The sequence below is a fragment of the Ursus americanus genome, chromosome 33 (genome assembly GCF_024610735.1).
Source record: "Ursus americanus isolate L20-20 chromosome 33, mUrsAme1.1.p, whole genome shotgun sequence".
Taxonomy (NCBI): Eukaryota; Metazoa; Chordata; class Mammalia; order Carnivora; family Ursidae; genus Ursus; species Ursus americanus.
In genome coordinates, this window is record NC_142159.1 from 19290301 (window position 1) to 19310649 (window position 20349).

The window sequence follows — 20349 nt, forward strand, 5'->3', positions numbered from 1 at the left end:
GAGGCAGAAGCCAGAATTGAAAGCAGGGCCGGGAATCCCACTTAGATGCTTTTCTCACGGATGAGAAGACTGAGGCTCAGAGATGTGCAGTGACTTGCCCTAAGTCACACAGCAGGAAGGAGCAGAGACCTTGAGGGAACCTAGAGTCCTTATTTCAAACGCTGAGCCTTCCCCATGATCCCACACTGCGGCCCCGCATGCCAGATGTCGTTCACAGTGAGCCTTAAGAAGGTGTCATCCACGGGTGACCAGGGACATGGACCAGGTGAGCAGAGATGATCTGGGGCAGAGGAGGAAGGCTTCCTGGTGGAGGTGGCCCCAGAGCTGAACCAAGTAGGGGTTGTAGGGACAAGTGGGAATTAACCAGTGGGGGAGGACAGTACAGGCAGAGGAAACTGGAGGTGTGAGACCACATGGTTGGGCAAGGGGGAGCCATTAACACTTCGCTGATATGAGGGTGATGTGGGGGGCCAAAATGGTCTCCAGGGCCTCGTCAGGCAGGTCCAGGAGTGGGGATTTTAAGTTGAGGGCAGTGGGGAGCCACTGAGGACTTTAAGCAGGGCGAGGTGTGATGACCGTGCCCCAAACAGAAGGCACTGGTAGAGGCAGGCCCACAACCCCTGCTTCTTCCCGACTCAGACGGGACCTGTGGGGCAGCAGAGTCGTGAAGATGCTCAGCTTGCCTTGGGGTCTCAAGCCTGGCCTGCTCCGCCCTAACCCCCTGCCACTGCACGAAAGCGGCCTCCGTGGGGAGCCAGGTCTGGGTCCGGCCCACTGAGCATCAGGGAGCTGTGCAGTGTTGGGTGGGGCGTGCACAGGACCAGCTTGCCAGGCCTTCCTCCCGTTAGCGCTAGGCCACCTGGGTGTGGTAGGCACGGTGGCTGAGTCAGGCTTTCCTGGGACCTGACCCATGCCAGGCCTGCCCGGCTGGCCACCATGGCTCTGTTACTGGGCTGTGGCCATTGCCATCACCACCGACAGAACAGTGGGTCCTGCAGGGGGCAAGCCTGCAATCCCACAGCCATCTGGGCACTCGAGCTCACCCGAGGCCAGGCCGGAGTCCCCTTCCCAAAGCAACTCAGCCACCCGATGGCCCCACTGGTGAGCAGAGGTGGACACAGGGAAGTGGCTGAGCATGGGAGGGAGATGGCCTCATGGGCTGTCTCCCTCCGAGCCCTGATGGATATGAAGCCCTCCGCGGGCACCGGCCTCTGAGCTGCAGACTGGGATCTGTGCTCAAAGGCCAGTGGGCAGCTGTCTGGAGCCTCCAACGGACCCCGTGATTGGCTAGAGGGGAAATTCGACTTTTTTTTTTTTAATTAAAATAAACCCCGCTCTGCCCTCTAGAGGGCCTAGAGGCAGTGACACCCCCATAGCAATAAGCACACCCAGCCCCCAGATCTTGGCCCCTAAGCACCATTGTCTAATGAAAGAACCCAGGACTCCTTAGGGAAGTGGCGGATTCCAGGGCTGAGGCAGGGAAAGTACAGGATGAGTCTGGAGCATTCTGTAGGGATAGAGGGTAAGGAAATGCTCAGAACAAATAATAAGATGGGATGGGGGGTGTCAGACCCAGGAGCCAGCCTGGCCCCACGGCCAAACCTGGAGCTGGTTGAACGACAGAACGAAGAACACAAAAATAAATGGTAGCCCAATAAGATACACGTCCACGAGTCCAAACTGATAGAAATAGTGATTGAAGAAATAAATAAATGGGGGAGACTAGACAAATTTTCCTTAGAGAAGAGTTCCACATAATTCACGCAGGTTTGCACCTCCTGCAGTTGGAGGTTAATTCCAGATCCAGGCTCTGAATGCGAACAGAGCCTAGTGATACCCTTCCAAAGAGAGGAACCACAGAAAGGGTTAAAAAAAAAGAGGGAGAAACAGAAATTTTACAGTAGAGAAACCCAGCAAACACTACCGTAACCAATCTGACATCATCAGGGAAAACACAGAGTCAGGGCAGAAGGGATATGTTGCTTGAATTCCAGATAGGGTATCAGCAAACACTTACCGGGACGTAGGGGGTGCCAGCCACCAATCTCAGTGCTGTTTACTTGTTTGATAGTCCCAACAGCCCCTTGAGATGGGTGCCACTGTTATCCCATTTTATAGACCTGAATACTGAGGCAGAGGGAGGTTAAGTAACTTGCCAGAGCCACCCAGCTCATGCATGGCAGGGGCAGGATTCAAGCCCAGGCAGTCTCGGGCCCATGCCACAGAAATCCTAATAAAATGTTTTTCTGGGGGCGCCTGGCTGGCTCAGTCGGTGGAGCCCGAGACTCTTGATCTCAGGGTCATAAGTTCGAGCCCCATGTTGGGCGTAGAGATTACTTAAAAAAAAAAAATGCTTTTCCGTTTGTCACCCTCAACTGCCAAGACAGGACATTCTCGCTCTCTCTGCCACCTTGGGCACCTCCCTAGATACGATCTGAAAAGCACTGGTTCTGGGAAAACTGAGGCCACATAACCCGCCCAGGGTCCCCAAATACCTCAGTGCCCCACGCCCCAGGCACTCACACTGGGATGGAGGAAGGAGAGGTTTGAGATGGGTTTGCTGCTTCCCCCTTGCCCTCTGTGGGCAGTGGGCACTGGGCGCTGGAGCCGCAGAGATGACCCCGGCCCCTCTCTTCCCTCACAGAGTGCTCAGGTGCGGCAGGAGTGGCCCTACAGCAGGACCCAGGCTAAGAAGGGGAGGAGCTGGGTGTATAGGAGCTAGAAGGGGACACCTGATACAGCCTGAAAGGTTCAGGTGGGCTCCCTGGAGGAGGAGGAACCATCCAAGCTGAAACACAGGTCAAGTGGGAGTCTACCAGGTGAGGTGGAGAGAAGTGGCCCCCAGAAGAGCCTGTCTCTGCCCTCCATATTCCAGACCTCTGTGGGTAGGGCCTGAGTCTCCCCCATTGGGCCAGGACAAGCCACGCTCCGGTTCTAATGCCACCCGAGCCCCTGACTCTCATGTCGTGAGCAGCCCTATGATGCCGGCCCTGCTCTCATTCCCACCCCAGGCAGAACCTTTTATCTCCGGCCTCCGTTGTCCCAGCTGGGAAGTGGGCTCTCAGCCCACTGCCCTCCCCCGGCTCTGAGCTGCAGGAGCCTTGGCAGCCGTTTGAGACACCCAACAAAGCCCTGAAGAAGGTGAAGACAGCAATTAGGAGGGTGCTGGGTGGGGGTTGCCCTCTTTCCCAGCTGCTCCCAGTCTAGGTGGCAAGTTAAAACAGTATCACCGGGCACGAGGCTCAGATTTCCTAATTAATTAGAAAATCCTAGAGGAGGGGCGCCTGGGTGGCACAGTCCTTAAGCGTCTGCCTTCCGCTCAGGGCGTGATTCCGGCATTCCGGGATCGAGCCCCATGTCAGGTTCCTCCACTAGGAGCCTGATTCTTCCTCTCCCACTCCCCCTGCTTGTGTTCCCTCTCTCACTGCCTGTCTCTCTCTGTCTAATAAATAAATAAATAAATAAATAAATAAATAAATAAATAAATAAATCTTAAAAAAAAAAAATCCTGGAGGAATGGGGAGGCTCTCCACCCTCCTACCCACCCCTACCTGCAGCTGTGGCCCAGGGCCCAGGACCGAGGATAGGGCCTACGGGCCAGCAGATGCTGCTAGAACAGAGCTTGAGGAAATGTGCGCTGGAGTTCTCAGCTCTGGCCTCCCGTGCCCTCCCCCCACACCATGCTTTATGCCTGGGTCCCTGGCTCCCCAGAGCGGTGTCTGGGACCTAGTAGGCCCTCAATAAATATTTGCTCAATAAACAAATGAATGAGGGGAAGAGGGGCCGTAGGACCCAGTGGGGAGCCGTTTGGACTATTCAATATCCCCAAAGGAGATTGTGTTGGGAGGAGGTATTGTAGGTGGGGTGTGTGACACAGACAGCCACAGTGCCCGCTGGCCTGGCTACTGGAACCACACAGGCGGTAAAGGAGAAGGGATCAGGGTTTCTGAACACCTACTGTGTGCCGATCAGCATGCCAAGCCTGAGACCCACGTTGTCTTACTGAAAGATCACAACGACCCTGGAAGGCATGGATTTATCCCCACTTTAAAGATGGGGAACACTGAGGCTCAGCACCGTGATCCTTCAGCCGGGAGGTGACAGAGCAGAATTATGAGACAAGGGCCCTCTAGTCCCACTGCCTGCTGCTGAGTGACATTTGGGTGTCTTAAGGGTTCTTGGGAAGCAGGGTGGAAAGAGGAAGTCAGGGGCTCTATTGGGCACCGTTGGTTTTGCTGGAGGACCCTGGGGATGTCCCTCCGCGTCTCTGGGTCTCGGTTTGTCCATTCGTAATGTGGAGAAAACCTGTCCCAGCTGGGATGAGGGGCTTCTGCCCCCAACACAGACCTGCCCGGGCCCTCTTCTCAGGCAGTCCCCTGCAGCAGGCCCCCCTCCAGCCCCTCGGGGTCTGGCTTCCCAATCCAAACCTTGTCAGCCAGTTTCTGTCGGCAGAACCAGACCCCGGTTTCTGGGAAGCTGCGGCCGCATCCCGCCCTGCCAGGGGTGGGGGCCCCCTCTCTCCCCCTGGGCCTGGGCCCCATTTCAGCAGCCTCATCACATTCCCCGGTGGCCTCCACAGCCCGGACGGACGGATGCAGTTTCCACACTGGTCTGGCAGAGCCAGGCAGCTGCGTGACCAGGTCTCCTGCTGGGTGCAGGGGTCCTCCCTGCCAAGGACCAGGCCTCAGGGGTCAGTTAGACCAACCCCAGCATCTGGGCACAGACAGATGCACCCCCCTCCCCCAGCCCCAGGACACTTGGACCACGCCCACCTTCCCCAGACTCTGCACCCGCCCAGCGGACTCCGGCGCCAGCCGGGCGCCCCAAACCTACCCTGGCTTCTCCATCTGAGCTCTCCCCACCCCCACGCCCCCCTCCCAGTCTCTGTCTGTGAAAACTGTACTCAGTCTCCCAGACCCAGCCGGGATTCCCCATCCTCTCAGAGACCCCAGGAACCACCCCTGCTCCCTGAATTGGGGAAGCTCAGCCCCAGCTCTCCCATCGCCCCCTTCAGCCCATGGATGGCGGTGGAGCTGGAATGGTATGCAGAAGTGTGTCCGTCTGTCCTGACTCGTCCTCTGAGCAGCCCAACTTCCTTTCCTCAAGATCTCTACGAAGTGGAACTGTTGCTCTCTACCCCACGGGTGGGGGGACTGTGTTCCCTGTTCGTCCAGGACCCGGCTTCCATCGATTGTGCTACACAATTAGCAATAGTGTTCCCCATTTGGATGATAATTTATTGGGTCACCCTACCAAGAGACACGGAGAAGGGAGGGGCGTTCCTGAAGCCCTAGAGCCAGCAAGTGGCAGAATCGGGATTCGAACCTGGCACCTCGCCCCAGAGCCCCGCTCTGACCCGATGGGTTTGGGCGTGAAGGGGCCTCGGCATTCTCCAGGGCCTGCTATGCACCATCCGGTGCCTGGAGCTCTTCCCCACACCCCCGGCCTGACACACCGGCTTCCTCTGACCTTTTGGCTCATGTGTCCAGCCCCAGAGAAGGTACCCTGTTCCCCTTCTTACAGGTGCCCTGGACCCCCTACCATACTTCTTTCCTCCACTTTAGATTCTTTGCAGCGATGGGCTCGCACGATGTTATAAATCTCTCATGGATGCCCCCTCCTGCCCAGCGGCCAGTTCCATGAGGGCGAGGCCAAGTCTGTGTTGTGGCTCCTGCATCCCCACCAGGGTGCCCCCACCTAACCGATGAAGGACTCGATGAACGGTGCTTGGTACCAGGCAGAGGGTCGGGGATGGGAGAACCCAGGTGGTGCCCTCACAGGCTCCCCAGTCTGCTGGGGAGAAAGACCCATGGGGACACTAAGAATGCCTGAGAGAGAAATTCTGTGGCTTGACAAGCATGGGACCTGGGGGACCCAGAGAAAGAGCCATTGCTCAGTCGAGAGCTGGTCAGGGAAGGCTTCCGGGGGACGAGGTGGTATCTGAGCTGACTTGAAGGACCGGGCGGTAGGGGGAGAATGCAGCGTGTTCAGGTCAGGAGCTGACGGCAGGGCAGGCCGGTATGGCTGCAGCTGGGAGAGCAGGGTGGGCCCGTGGGGAGGGTCCAGCCTGCAGGGGCGGGCCGGGGTCTGAACGCAGAGGACGTTGTTGCCCTGCTGAGGATTTGCTTTTTATCCTAAGGCGGCTCAATGGTTTTTAACTGGGGGAATGGGGAAGGGGAGGTGAGCAAGAAAAATCTCAACTTGTATGTTTTTCAAAATTGTGTTGTCCCCTTGTAAAAAAATATATTTGTGTGTGTGTGTGTGTGTGTGTTGACTTACAAAAAGCAAAGCTGATTTCTTTATATGCCACTGTGGGACCAGAGCCACTGCCTGCCTGGCCCTCAGGGCCTGCTCTTCGGAACAGCTCCCAGGACGGAGCCACCACGAGGACGCAGGTGTCCCAGCCCCATCCCAGCCCCATCCCCCACCACCCCATCCCCAGCCATCTGTCTGGGAAGGTCCATTGTGGTGGCCTCTGACATCACGGCAGGGGGCAGCGTGATGTCACACGGCCCCTTTGTGGCCGTGGAAGGCGAGGTGCCCCCCACCAGAGGCCCCCTTCCCACTCCCGCCCAATCCTATTAAGCACGGGCTGGGGACAAAGGAAGGCGCTTTGTGTTTTAACCGTGCTTGAAGTGAGTCACAAGCTGCAGAGGGAGGGGATGGCAAGCGGTTGTACATTCCAGAGCCTGCCACCTCCCCCAGCTGGGCCTGCAGGTCAGGCTGGCGGCCCTGCTGTCACCACCAGTCACTGTCCCCATGCCAGGCCCTATACCCCTCTCAGATCTGGGGCCAGAGCCTGTGATGTGAGGCTTTGGGCAGGATGTCCTCCTGTGTCCCCTAATGATGATACGGTGGCCTTCAGCCGGTGAGATCAGGGAGGCCCTGGGCTGGGAGAAGGAGGCAGAGTCAGCTGGAGGCAGAGAAGGCAGAAGTCCCGAAAGACAGCTTCAGGGCATAGATGGGGAACCAAGGCCTAGAGAAAGACAGGACTTGTCACCCAGCAGCAGCAATGAGCACTCATCAGTGAGCCATACTGGTCTATGCTGTGGGTCATCTGATCCCTGCAACTCTGGAAGGTGGCCGCCAGGACCAACCCTGCAGGCCTGGACACTCTGAAGAGGCACTCTGGGAGGGAGGCCCAGCCTGGGGACAGCTCGGCGGCCCCCTCCTTCTCCCAGGTGTCTCTGATGGAGGAGGGGCAGGACTCCCTGAGGTTCGAGCTCAGGGGTCAGAGGGCCTGATTTCCAGTTCCTCTTCTGCAATGAACTTGCATGCCCTCCCCTCACTGAGCCTCTGTTTTCTCGTCTGTAAAATGGGACTAATCGGACCCTTCTCCCAGGGTTGTGGTGAGGACTGGACGAGATAACGTGAGCGCCCAGCTGGGGGTGGGGCAGGGCATTTCGGGGCTGGTGCCGCCACCCCAACACTCATCCTTGGGTGTCAGCCCTCAGCCAAGCCCCCTCCCAGTCTGGCATCCAGGCCCTTTGAAGGGCGTGTCTGGGCCTAGGCTGGGAGTAGGGCACAACCGACTGGAGACGCCTCGGCGGGGATGGTCAGTAGCTTCAGGAGGGGCTCAGCACACCCCCCCACCACCACCCGAGTGGGCTCGCCATCTTTGGCAGAGTCCTCAGGCTTGCAAGGAGGCTGGGGGTGGCTCCATTTCAGGCAACAAAGCCCCCTTTCTCCCCAGCCTGAGGAATGCCTGGCACCCCTCTCACCCCCGCCTCTATCCATGTGGAGACCCAGACCCCAGGGTTCACTCTGTGGGGCCCAGGCTGGGCACTGGCCCTGCCCCGAGCCTGGGAGGCAGCCCTGGCCCTTTACCCCTGCCCCCCCCCCCGGCAGCTCCCCTGCCCGCCTTCACACACGCACGCTCACGCACACACGTGCACACACACACGCTCACGCACACATGCACGTGCACACCCACGCCCGCATGCATCCCCCAAACAGCCCAGCCCTCGGATCGGAGCCCTGAGCTCAGTCCAGAATCCCAGGTGGTCTGGAGCAAACATGTCCACAGCCGGCTGGGCTGGAGAAAGGGCCAGAGTGTGAGGGCCCTGCCTCACCTTGGTTGTTCCTGTGTCTTCATGCTTGTTGATGTTTTTAAAAATACCCTCACTTGGCAAAGCAAAAAGTCACAGCTCCACCCACACCTGCCCCATTTTTTGAATCATCCTAACATCTGAGCCCCTGACTCTGTTCAAACCCCTCATTTTTGCCAAGGAGGATGCAGGGGCCACAGAGTCCCGGTCAGGCCAGGACTGGTGCAGTGGTGGGGAGGGGGTGCTGGTGAAGGCCGCACATCTGTGCTGTAGGGTCTCACCCTAAGCCTCGCCAGGGCTGGGGAGAGGGACTGGCCTCCCTCGGAAAGGTTGCACCCTTTGTACAGATGAGAACACTAAGGCTCGGAAGGGTGGAGCTCAATGTTACCCAGTGAGGAGCAGAGGGAGGAGCTGAGCTCCAGCCCTGAGCCCACCCCCCACCGCCCATGGAGGGGGGGGATGGTCAGAGGTGCTGAGCCCCCCAGATCCCCTCCCAGCCACTGCAGCCCCGGCCCAGCCCCAGGCCTCAGCTAGGGCAGGCCCAGCCTGGAGGCGGGTGCTCAGGCCCAGGCTGTTGCCCTGGTCTTGACCCCTGAGCAGGATCTGCCCCTTCTGCCACAGCCCTGGCCAGACTCTGCCCAGACACCTCAGGAATGTGGGGGGAGGGGGACTCAGGAAAGATGGGGCCTGGGGTCCAGGGGTGGACGGAACAAAGAAACCACGTGTCTGGACCCCCTGCACCCCCGGGGCTGTACCACAGCTGGCAGGGTGGGGGGGCCCCCCAGGGGTGGCTCAGGCATGTGTCCCTGTGTGCTGTGTGACCCTGGGTATGCTACTGCTCATCTCTGGTTTCCTGGGCTGCAAAATGGAGCGCAGGAACAGGGGATCGGAGGCAGAGGAGCCTGCTGCAGGCTGGAGGTTGGGACTCCTGGCAGAGAGTAGAGAGAAGTGGGGGGCCAGCCCTGCGGTGGGCTCCTCTCCCTGCCTCCTCACTCAGCCTCAGGAATCGCCTTAATTACAGCGTCAGCTTCCCTGCGCTTCCTGCCATAAACCCAGGAATCTAAATTAGAAGGCAGGAGGCCGGCTCCCCCTTCCCTCCGACCCCCCAAGTCTGCCGGGAAGTTCTCCTGGAGACATGCCGCCAGTGGGGGGCTAACTACAGAGGTGCCCAGGGCCCAGACTGGGGGAGTCTGAAAGGCCGGGCGGGCGGGTGGGTGGGTATCCACAGAATCCTCACGCCTGTCACTGTGAGTGCCTGCTGCGTGCCAGGCACGGGGCTAAATTACCCCTTTTGATCCTCCCAGTACTGCAAGACTGACGTCACAATTCCCTGTTGCAGAGGAGGAAACTGAGGCACGAGACCAAGGTCATGCAGGGTCTCAGTGGCTGAGCCAGCTGGACGCAGGTCTCACCTCCCAGGCCAGGGCTGGGCAGCCTTTGCAGAAGGCAGAGGGGAAGGTGGAGGACAGCAGAGATGGCTCGTTCACCCTACAGGCGGGGCGACCTGACCCACGAATCAGCCCCCGGAGCCCCAGGGGGAGATGAGAAGCGGTTGATGGGAGGGGGCTGAGGGGCTGCTTGGCAGAGAGCAGGCGGGGTGTAGGCCGGTGGATTCTGAGCCGAGTCTGCCTTCCGCAAGCCTGGCCTGGGCCTCGCCCTTTCCCAGGACCTGGCCAGGTAGATCAGGACCCGGCCGGGCTGGGGACCTTGGGACTGAGAGTGAAACCCGGCCTGTGCGTCGGTGTGTGTGTGTGTGTGTGTGTGTGTGTGTGTGTGTGTGCGCGCGCTTGGGTGTGTGTGCAGTGTGCATCTGTGGGCACTTGCGTGTGCCACGGAGTGCATGTGAGCATGCGTGTGGTGGGGAAGTGAGGTCATCTGGGCAGAAGGGAGCTGAGCTTGTCCAAACCACTGGAGCCACTGGGGGAGAGAGAGACAGACTTAGGGGGGGAGGCGGGGTGCAGTGGCGGTGGGGGGGAGGTAGGGGGGCCTGAGGGAGGGAAAGAGACCAAGGCAGAGAAGAGACGGCGAAGGACAGAGACAGAGACAGAGGGATGAGGTGGGATGGGAGGCAGACAGACAGATGGGATGATGGAGGACGTCGGTGGTGGGGAGACAAGGAGAAGCCCAAGAGATGCCCAGAGAGAGGATGGGAGTTTGACAAAGAGGGAGCCAGAGAGCAGAGCACAGGGGAGCAGCAGCCCTGGAGGGGAAGGGGGCTCAGTCGGAGGGGCTTCCCACTCTGCCGCTCCTGAGTGGGGGACGGAGGGAGGAATCCCGTGTCTGCTTTTTGTCCTGGTCTGTGCGTCTGAGATCACCCATCCCTATGGCAATTTTTTGAGGACCTCTTATGCGTGCATCCCAGGGGTGGGTCTACCTGAAGGAGCAGGAGCTCAGAGGCTGGAGAGCCCAGGGCGTGGTCCTGGGGTATGCCCCGAGGGCATGCGGGCCAGCGGGGGAGGCTGGGGGAGGCCGGGGAGGCCGCAGGGTGGCTTGGGGGGAGGAGCAGCACGGAGGCTGCAGTGTTAGAACTCCGGTGGGTGCGGAGCTGGGTCAGGCCCACGAGGGGGGCGGGTCCACTTCTCCCCAGCCACATCCCAGCCCCTGCCACCCTCCCATCATCCAGCTCCCCTAGGTGGCTTCTAAGTGGCTTACAAGGCCCCATCAGCTCTATAACTGGGCCGGCCACACCCCTCCCCCTCCCCGGGACAGCTGGCAATGTCCGGAGACATCTTTGTTTATCACAGTTGGAGGGTGTGCTGCTATTGGCGTCTGGGGGTAGAGGCCAGGAATGCCTCTCAACACCCTGTAACACACAGACGGCCCCTGCAACAGAGATTCATCCAGCATACTCTCCTCCCCCCAGCTCCCTGAGCAGGCCAAATTAGTCCCTGCCTCAGGGCCTTTGCACTTGCTGTTAGTCCTGACTAGAATACGCTCTCCCCAGATCATCACACAGTTTGTCCTCTCATTCTTCCAGCTCTGCTCAAATAGTCCCTACTTAGAGCAGCTTGTCCTGACACTGCCACCCCCTTCCACACTATCATAAACCTCAGTTTATTTCCCTCCCAACACTTAAGCCCAAATCGTGACAATCTTGTTTATTTATTCAAATCCTTATTATAGTTTGTCTACCCTCCACTTGGCTGTGAACACCATAAAGGCTGGGGACTTTGGCTTGCAGCAGCACCCAGACGCTGAGCACTGGGTGTTAAAATCGAGACTCACTTAGAACAGCCAGAGGCTATTTCAAGCACTTTGCTCAGAACACTTTGCATATATTAATTTATTTCAGTCTTATGAGGTGGGCACCGTTGGTATACCCATTTCACAGACGGGGAAGCTGAGGCTCAGAGATGTCAAGTAACTGGCCCAAAGCGACACAGCTAGTCAGTGCATGAGCTGAGATTTGAACCCAGGGCGGCTGGCTTTGGAGTTTCATGCCCTAACTTGACAGGGCCACACCATAGCCTCTCCGCAAATGTGACTGCACCTCAGGAACCCAGACCCCATCTCTCCCTCTCCCCGAGAAGGACTCTCCCCCCCCCCCCGCCCCCGTACTCTGGCCCTCTCGCCTCTCCCGCACCCCCCGCCCCAGATCTGGGGTGCTGCTGTCAGTAGAAGTGAGGCTTCTGAAAAGGAGGAGGTCGGGGTGCTCCTCATCTCTGCTCCAAGTCAGCGGGGAGATGAGGCCCTCGTCGGCAGATTCTGACAGTGAGAAGACTCAGGGACCCAGACGTGGGGGCTCCTCACCATGGGGATCCCCCGCCACAGCCAATGCACTGGGGCCACAAGCGCTGCCCTGAGTCACTGCTGACTCCCCAGGCACTCCTGGGAGCTGGGGATGAGGCGTGCGGCCTTCCTTGTGCCTCCCTGGCAGCCGGCGGGGGGGGGGGGGGGAGGGCTGGCGTGGGGGTGAATCGGAGGGCTGGGCTGAGCCCCGCACTGGGGCCCCTCCCTAGCCCAACGGGCAGCCCCTGGTGAAGAACTACAGGCAGGAGGCACGGTCTCCGTAGGGACCGCAGGAGGCCATGGATGCCCTGGCCTGCTGGGGGCGGGAGAGGAACTTGGAAGGCTGCCTGGAGCCCTTGGCCCCGGATTCCCCGCTGGGAGGCCTTGCACACTCTCAGCCCACTGCCCCTCCCCTGTCCGCACCCGGGGCCCTCTCTACCAGGCTTTCTGATAACCCTGCAGCTGGCCCCGTCACCCCAAAACGTCTTTCCCTCGCCCCGTCCCCTCTCCCAACATCCGTGGAGCGGATCGAGGGATAGACAGGACCTGGGACCTGCAGGAAGTGCTTTGATTCCCCCTCATTGGACTAGCCTTGCCTTCCCCAGGGTGCGGGGGTGAGAGCACCCACGCTAAGCTCCACGGCTGAGAACACACTGTGCTTCACCAGTCACCAGCTGTGTGATCTCGGGCAAGTGTCCTTGTCTCTCTGAGCACCCAGTTTTCCCAATGGGGAAGGGAAATCGGGCTCCGGGAGGCTTCTCTGGGATGAGGCCTGAAGTGTTGAGCACCGCGCTCAGCTTGGGGTTCAGTGTTCAATCGTGGGAGCTGTTCTTGTTCTTTATTCTCCGTGAAGAATTTCCTGAGGCCCCTAGAACCCACAGACAGACCCCCTGAGAGCAGCCCCCAGCCCAGATAAGGCTTGACTCTGGGGGCCTCCTGAGGGGACCCAGGCAGGAGCTCCGGATTCTCGTCCTGGCTTTGCCATGGGTTGCTGTGTGATCTGAGCAAGTCGTCATCCCTCTCTGGGCCTCAAGTTTCCGGTCTGAACAATGACCAGTTGGCTTGGATGATCAAGAAGGATCGGTCCTGTGAAGACCCCCCAGGTTTGACTCCTGACTCTGCCACTTACTAACTGTGGCCTTGGCAAGTGATCTCCCTCTGGCTCCGTTTTCCACGGCGAAGGGGAACAGTGACGGTACCGACCTACAGGACTAAGTCTTACAACAAGCCTGCTGCACGGTTACCGCTCGACAGGTGGTGGCCATCGCTCTTAGCGAACGTTATCTGTAAGGATCTTCTTGTCCAATGGAGACATGATTGACGTACCATAAGATCACCTTTGGAAAACATACCCTCGAGTCGTCTTTAGTAGACTCCCAAGGTTGGGCGGCCGTCAACACTGGCTCCAGGATCTTTTGGTCACCCCAAGATGAAACCGTATACCTATTAGTCACTCCCCGTCTGCACACCCCCACATACCACCACCCCCTCCCCCCGCAACCTCGCATCTCCTTTCTGTCTCTGTGGCTTTGCCCATTCTGGACATTTCATATAAAGGCGATACGCAGCCGTGTGTCTGGTTTCTTTCACTTCGTGTAAATGCTTTCGAGACCCGGTCCTGACGTGGCGGCACCTCACCCTTTTTTGCTGGCCGAGTAGCATCCACCGTGTGGGCGGACCCTGTGTGTTGGTGGACATCGAGGTTGTTTCCACTTTTTCGTTATTTATGAATAATGCTCTTATGAATATTCAAGTATAAGGGTTTTTGGGTTTGTTTTTGTTTTCGTTTTTGTTTTTAGTGAGCTCAACACCCCAGTGTGGAGCTTGAACTCATGACCCCGAGATCAAGAGTTGCTCTGCTGGGACCCCTGGGTGGTTCAGTCGGTGAAGCATCTGCCTTCGGCTCTTGTCATGACCCCAGCGTCCCGGGATCGAGTCCCATATCGGGCTCTTTACTCAGAGAGGAGCCTGCTTCTCCCTCTGCCTGCTGCTTCCCCTGCTTGTGCTCTCTCTCTCTCTCTGACAAATAAATAAAATCTTAAAAAAAAGAAAAAAAGAAAAAAAAAGCGTTGCTCTACCGCTCACTCTACCGACTGAGCCAGCCGGGCACCCCGGTACAAGTTTTTCGTAAACATGTTTTTCATTCTCTTCAGTGTCTTTTTTTTTTTTTTAAAGATTTTATTTATTTATTCGACAGAGACAGAGACAGCCAGCGAGAGAGGGAACACAAGCAGGGGGAGTGGGAGAGGAAGAAGCAGGCTCATAGCGGAGGAGCCTGACGTGGGGCTCGATCCCACAACGCCTGGATCACGCCCTGAGCAGAAGACAGATGCTTAACCGCTGTGCCACCCAGGCGCCCCTCATTCTCTTCAGTGTCTTTCCTGGAGTGGAATTGGATCGTGTGGTAGCTTTTGCAGGTGCTGTCAACCTGTTTTCCAACGTGGCTGCCTCATTGTCGTTATTTATTTTTTAAAGTTTATTTTTTTTTAGTAATCCCTACGCCCCACATGGGGCTCAAACTTACGACGCCGAGATCAAGAGTCACATGCCGCTCTGACTGAGCCGGCCCGGCCCCTGCTGCACTGTTTTATATTCCCACTGGTGGTGTATGAAGTTCCAATGTCCCCACGCCCTTGCCAACAGGGGCTAATGTCTTCTTTTGTATTGTAACCGTCTTAGCGGGTGTGAAGTGGTATCTCGCTGTGGTTTCGATTTACATTTTCCCAATGACTAACGATGTCAGTGTCTTTACATGTGCTTCTCGGTCCTTCACATATCTTCTTTGGAGAAATGTCCATTCAAATCCCTTGCCCATTTTTAAATTGGGTTATTTGTCACTTTATTATTGAGTTGTGTTCTTTATATATCCTAGATACTGGACCCTTATTAGATATTTGAGTTGCAAATATTTCCTCCATTCTCTGGGTTGTCTTTTTTTTTTTTTAAGTTTTTATTTATTTATTTGACAGAGAGAGAGAGCACAAGCAAGGGGAGCGGCAGGCAGAGGGAGAAGGAGGCTGCCCACTGAGTAGGGAGCCTGACATGGGGCTCCAACCCAGGCCCTGAGATCATGACCTGAGCCAAGGGCAGATGCTTAACCAACTGAGCCACCCAGGCGCCCCTGTCTTTTCACTTCTTGATAGTGTCTTTGGGAGCATAAAATGTTTTAATTTTGACCAATTTATCTATTTTTTTCTTTGCTTCTGCTTAGATGTTGTATCTAAGAAACAATTGCCTAACCCAAGGTCACGCCTGTTTTCTTCTAACAGTTCTTATCATTTTAGCTCTTAGAGTTAGGATTTTGATTCATTTTGAGTTAACAATGGACCTATGTGGTGTAGAGGGCATGAAGCAGGGTTCCAACTTTGTTCTTTTGCATGTGACAATCCAGTTGTCCCAGCATTATTTGTTGAAAACGTTCTTTTTTTTTTTTAAAGATTTTATTTATTTATTTGACAGAGAGAGAGACAGCCAGTGAGAGAGGGAACACAAGCAGGGGGAGTGGGAGAGGAAGAAGCAGGCTCCCAGCGGAGGAGCCTGATACAGGGCTCGATCCCAGAACGCCGGGATCATGCCCTGAGCCGAAGGCAGATGCCTAACGACTGAGCCACCCAGGCGCCCCTTGTTGAAAACTTTCTTTCCCCATTGCATTTTCCTGGCACCTTTGTCAAAAATCCATTGACCCGGGGGTGCCTGGCTCTCTGGTTTGTGACTTTGAGCCCCACGTTGGGCATAGAGATTACTAAAATAAATAAACAAATAAACTTCTTTAAAAAATCAATTGACCATAATGTATTGGTTTATTTTTGGACTTTCAATTCTATTCCATTGATCTGTATGTCTATCCTTATGCCAGTACCACAGCGTCTCAATTACTGTAGCTTATAGTAAGTTTTGAAAACAGGAAATGTGAATCCTCTCAATTTGTTCTTTTTCAAGATTGTTTCAGTCATTCTGGGTCCCTTGTATTTCCTTTTTTTTTTTTTCATAGGGAGGAGGAGAGAGAGAGAGAAAGAGAGGGAGAGGGGGAGGGGTAGAGAGAGAATCCCAAGCAGAGTTCATGCCTAGTTCAGAGCCCGATGTGGGGCTTGATCCCACATCCCTGTGATCATGACCCGAGCTAAAATCAAAAGTGAAACGCTTAACCGACTGAGCCACCCAGGCACCCCAAGATTTTATTTTTTTAAGTCATCTCTACACCCCCTGTGGGGCTCAAACTCACAACCCCGAGATCAAGAGTCCCTGGTGTCTTGCATTTCCATATGAATTTTAGAATGAGCTGGTCCACGAGGATCTTCGAACCTGTGATCGTAAGGCCATAATGTTTTATTTTTTTATTTTATTTTATTTTTTAAAGATTTTATTTATTTATTTATTTGACAGAGAGAGACAGCCAGCGAGAGAGGGAACACAAGCAGGGGGAGTGGGAGAGGAAGAAGCAGGCTCCCAGCGGAGGAGCCCGATGTGGGGCTCGATCCCAGAACGCTGGGATCACGCCCTGAGCCGAAGGCAGACGCTTAACGACTGCGCTACCCAGGCGCCCCTAAGGCCATAATGTTTTATAATTCCAATAACTAAAGTCATTGTGGCCTATTTCTATTTCCTTTTTTAAATTGAAATATAACTGACAGATACCATTGTGCAAGTCTAAGGTGTACAGCATTTTGATTCGATATATTTACATATTGCAATACGACTACCATTATAGCTAGTACCTCTCTCGTGTTATCTACTTCTTATTTCGGTTGTCTTTTATTTGTGCTGATTCCTGCTCGTGGTGTCTTGCTTTCTTGTGTACCTGGTTATCTTTGACTGTGTTCTGCTCAGTATTTGAAGATTATTTGTGAAAATAACATGAGACCTAAGATGATGATTCTTCCTTCCTGACTGGTTTTTTGTTTGTTTCTACCAAGCACCCGGAGACACTATCAATCAAGGCCACTTTAATTCAAGTTCAAAACTTGAGCTTCCTGAGTCACCCAGGTGCCTGGGCTCAAGGCTTGGTTTTCTTCTGGTTCCCCCTTATTCTGAGGGTGTCTCAGTTTAAAGAAGATGTTGGGTATCAGGCTCCCCATCTTTGGCAGAAAGCTGGGCTTACGTTTCATCCTCCCTCCTTCCTGGCCTCCTATGCCATCAAAACCATAACTCTGATAAAGCCATTGCTTCCAGATGGCAAATGCCCTTGGGGCAAACGTGGTCTTCTCTCTTGGGCTCTCCTCCCTGGATTCTTGCCTTCTCCTAGATTCTTGCCAGGGAATTTTTTGCCACCTAGTTAATTGTTGGTTGGCTTTAGGAAGATGACCTTTTTGAGTTGGCTCTGGGGACTTCGTCTTCAGTAGGGGGTTGGTTCAAAATATCTATCCCCCCATTGGTGGAGTCAGAAACTTCTTCAAAGCCATAACTCCCCACCGGCATCTCCTTGCCTTTGCCCAGGCTGTGCCCAGAAGACACCGTTTCTCTATTCATCTCAGGCTCTCTTAACCTCAAGGCCCGGCACAGAGCTTTGCCACCAGAAGCTCTCCCAACTCAAGGTCCCTTGCTCTCAGCCCCGGTCCCTTGAATCCACACCTCCATTGCTGCATTTACGCATCGTCAAACATTTATGTGGCACCCACTGTATGCCAGGCCCATCCCAGGCCCTGGGGATTCTGCTGTGAACAACACAGAGGCGGCCCCTCACCCTTGTGGAGGGTGATAGACAGCTGGTTGCAGCCACGTGGGACCAAAGTTGGGAGGGAGACTCAGAGTCCATTGCAAGGGGATCCAACCAGGGAAGGCTTCCAAGAGGAAATAATATTTAAACTGAGGCTTGAAGGATGTGTAGCAATTACCCAGCACAGGGGTGGAGGAGGGAAGGGCATTCCAGGTAGAACGAAGATCTGTCTTCACAGAGATGAGGAGACATCTTCACCGAGAGGTGCCGGTGAATCAGGAGGGAGAAGGAGGGGGCCGAGGGGCGAGGCTGGGAGGTGGGTTTGGCACCCCTGTCTGGGTTTCTGGAGGGAGATGGGGTGACACTTGAGGGAAAGCAAACTTCCTTGACCTTCTGTACTAAACAGTTCCTTTCAGGAAAGGTCCCAGTCCTTGGCTCATTGCAACCCTCCGCTTCGGCCCCTTTCCTGTCCTCCCGCCTGGGGCAGAACGGAGGGAGGCCACATCCCCTTGTCGCGGGAGAAGCAGGATGTGGAGCTGAATGAAGCCACAGAGACTGTCTTCCTCAGTGGCCCCTGCCAGGGTGCCCTCTGTACAGGCCCCGGGGCCCTTCCTGTGGCACCTCCGGCTCCATCTTGTTTGACTTGGACGGGGGCCCTGACAGAGAGGAGGCACAGGGTGTGGGGGCGCTGAGCCCTGAGCCCTCAGGAGTGGTTCCAACTAATACTTCTCTACCCAGCCAGGATTCTAGTGACTGGGACAGATAGGACCCCAGTCCTTCACCTGCTCCCCGGGTCACTCCAACATCAAGCCTGGGAGGGAAAGTCTGGTTAACCCCAGGGAGCCGGGAGTTGAGGGGAGACTAGGTCTCTGTCCTGACCACTGAAAGGCTTATAGCACAGAGTTGGGTGAGGGATCCTAGCTGGGGACGGGTTCCCCCTTCACTTAATCCATTCAGCCCCACCCCACCCTCTTCACCCAGATAGAGAAACTGAGGCTCCGGTCACCTGACAAATGAGAAGCCGAGGCAAGACCTGAACCCAGGTCTCCTGACTCCTGGCCCAGTGCCCACTCCCTCCTCCGATCCTCTCATACTGATGTCTGATGCCCAGCCCTGGTGGTGGGGTTTGGGGGTGGTTTCAAGGCTCACATCGGGGCTGCGGTGGAAGAAGCTGACAGGTGCTGTAGGAGTGAACCATCCCCCAGCCCCGAGAGCCTGCAACACGGCCTCCTGGGAACAGAGGGAGATTGCAGGCTCCTCTCCCTTCCCGTCATGCTTCATCAGAGGCTGACACTTTCCTGGCCCAAGACTCCAGAGGCATCAACAAAATGGGCTGAACAAACACGTCTTGCTCAGTTGTCCCAAGTGCTTTCCAGCCAGAGACCACCGGAAACACTCCAGCACAAAGTCGGGCTTACTGTCTCCAGGGAGGAGGGAGAACGCACCCCTCAGGGAGGTGCAGGGCGCCGGGGAGAGGGAGCTGGCCGGGGCGGCGTATGAAGGGGTCTGGGTGGGGTAATGGGTGCTCCTGGGGAGGACTCCAGGGGGGTGGCCGTAGTCAGGGAGCAGCGCTAATTCTGTGATTGGGTATCTCAATCATTTGAATCTAGAAAGCAAGAGGGATGGATTGGCGCTAAAACTGTTTGGCAAAGCGGCGGCTGTCACTCATTCAGCCAGAGAGAGGGACGTCTGGTCATTTTTGTGGTTTGGACTGTGTTCATTTTTGTCTGCGTGCAGACACGATTACGGAGTGGTCCTGTCTTTGTCTTGAGCCATCAAGGTCATCGGGTGGCCTCGTCGGCTGTTGGCGGTCGGTGAAATTGCTTGCGTCCGCGGTAGCACTCCGCGGCCTAACGGGGAGGGCCAGGCTGGCAGGAGCTGGCTTTCTCTTTCTTGGTGTGGAAGGAACCAGCACGGAGCCCCGGAAAGCGAGCCACATCACAGAGGGAAGAAGCTCTGCAGGGAGGCCAAGAGGCTTCGGAGGCAGGCGGGTGTTCGAATCCTGCTTCATTCGGGCTCTTGGACAAGTCACGTCCCCTCCTGCAACTTCATCCACTCCACAGATATCTAACCAACACCTGTTGTCTGCCAGGGACTGGGGATCTTGGGCAAGTGCCTGAACTCTCTGGGATTCAGTTTACCCCTCCAGAGAATGGGCATAATCTTGGTACCTAAGATAAATTACAGCCTATCTCCCGGGGTGGCTGTAAGGTTCAATGAAAAACTGTGTGGGGAATCTCTCCAGCACAGTTTGGTTCATACCATCTGTACTTCCTGGGGTCCCTGCCTCCCTGACCACCCCGGCCTTGTGGGGCCTTCATGAGTGGGGAAGCAGGAGCGGCCCACTCTATGCACAGCCTGCTTTGGAGAGTGAGTACCCGGTCCCCTTGCCCAGGGACCCAAGGCCCCAGCTGGTCCCCAAGCAGGTCTGTTGGGGGTCCCCTCCCAACAGGGGTGTTCTGTAGCTCCCCAGCCTTCTCCAGAGCAGTGGTGCCGATGTGGTTACTAGGGCCTGGGGAGGCAGACAGGGTGCCAAGGCTGTGGGGGCGGACGAGGGCATGCACCATCCTGTCTTCCCCAGGCGTGGAAGAAGGGGTGGTGACAGGCGGGTGTGAGAGGCCAGCACAGAAGGAAGTTTGTGCACATGAGGGGGCGGGGAGGGGGGCATTACCTGGGTCTGAGCCGTATGGCAGGTGGGGGCTCTCAGCTGAGGGCTGTGTGTGGGGGTGTGTATATGCCGTGGGCCGGATCTGACAGCGGCGGGGGTGGGGTGGGTGCACATTCGTGTGTGTGTGTGGGATGCCCCCCTTGGTGCGTGGGTCTTGAAAGCAGCCTGAGTTTAGGATTCAGACTAGCCTGGGTCTATTCCCCGTTGAGCGACTTTCCGGTCGTGTGAACTTGGCCTGGGCACTTCTGTGC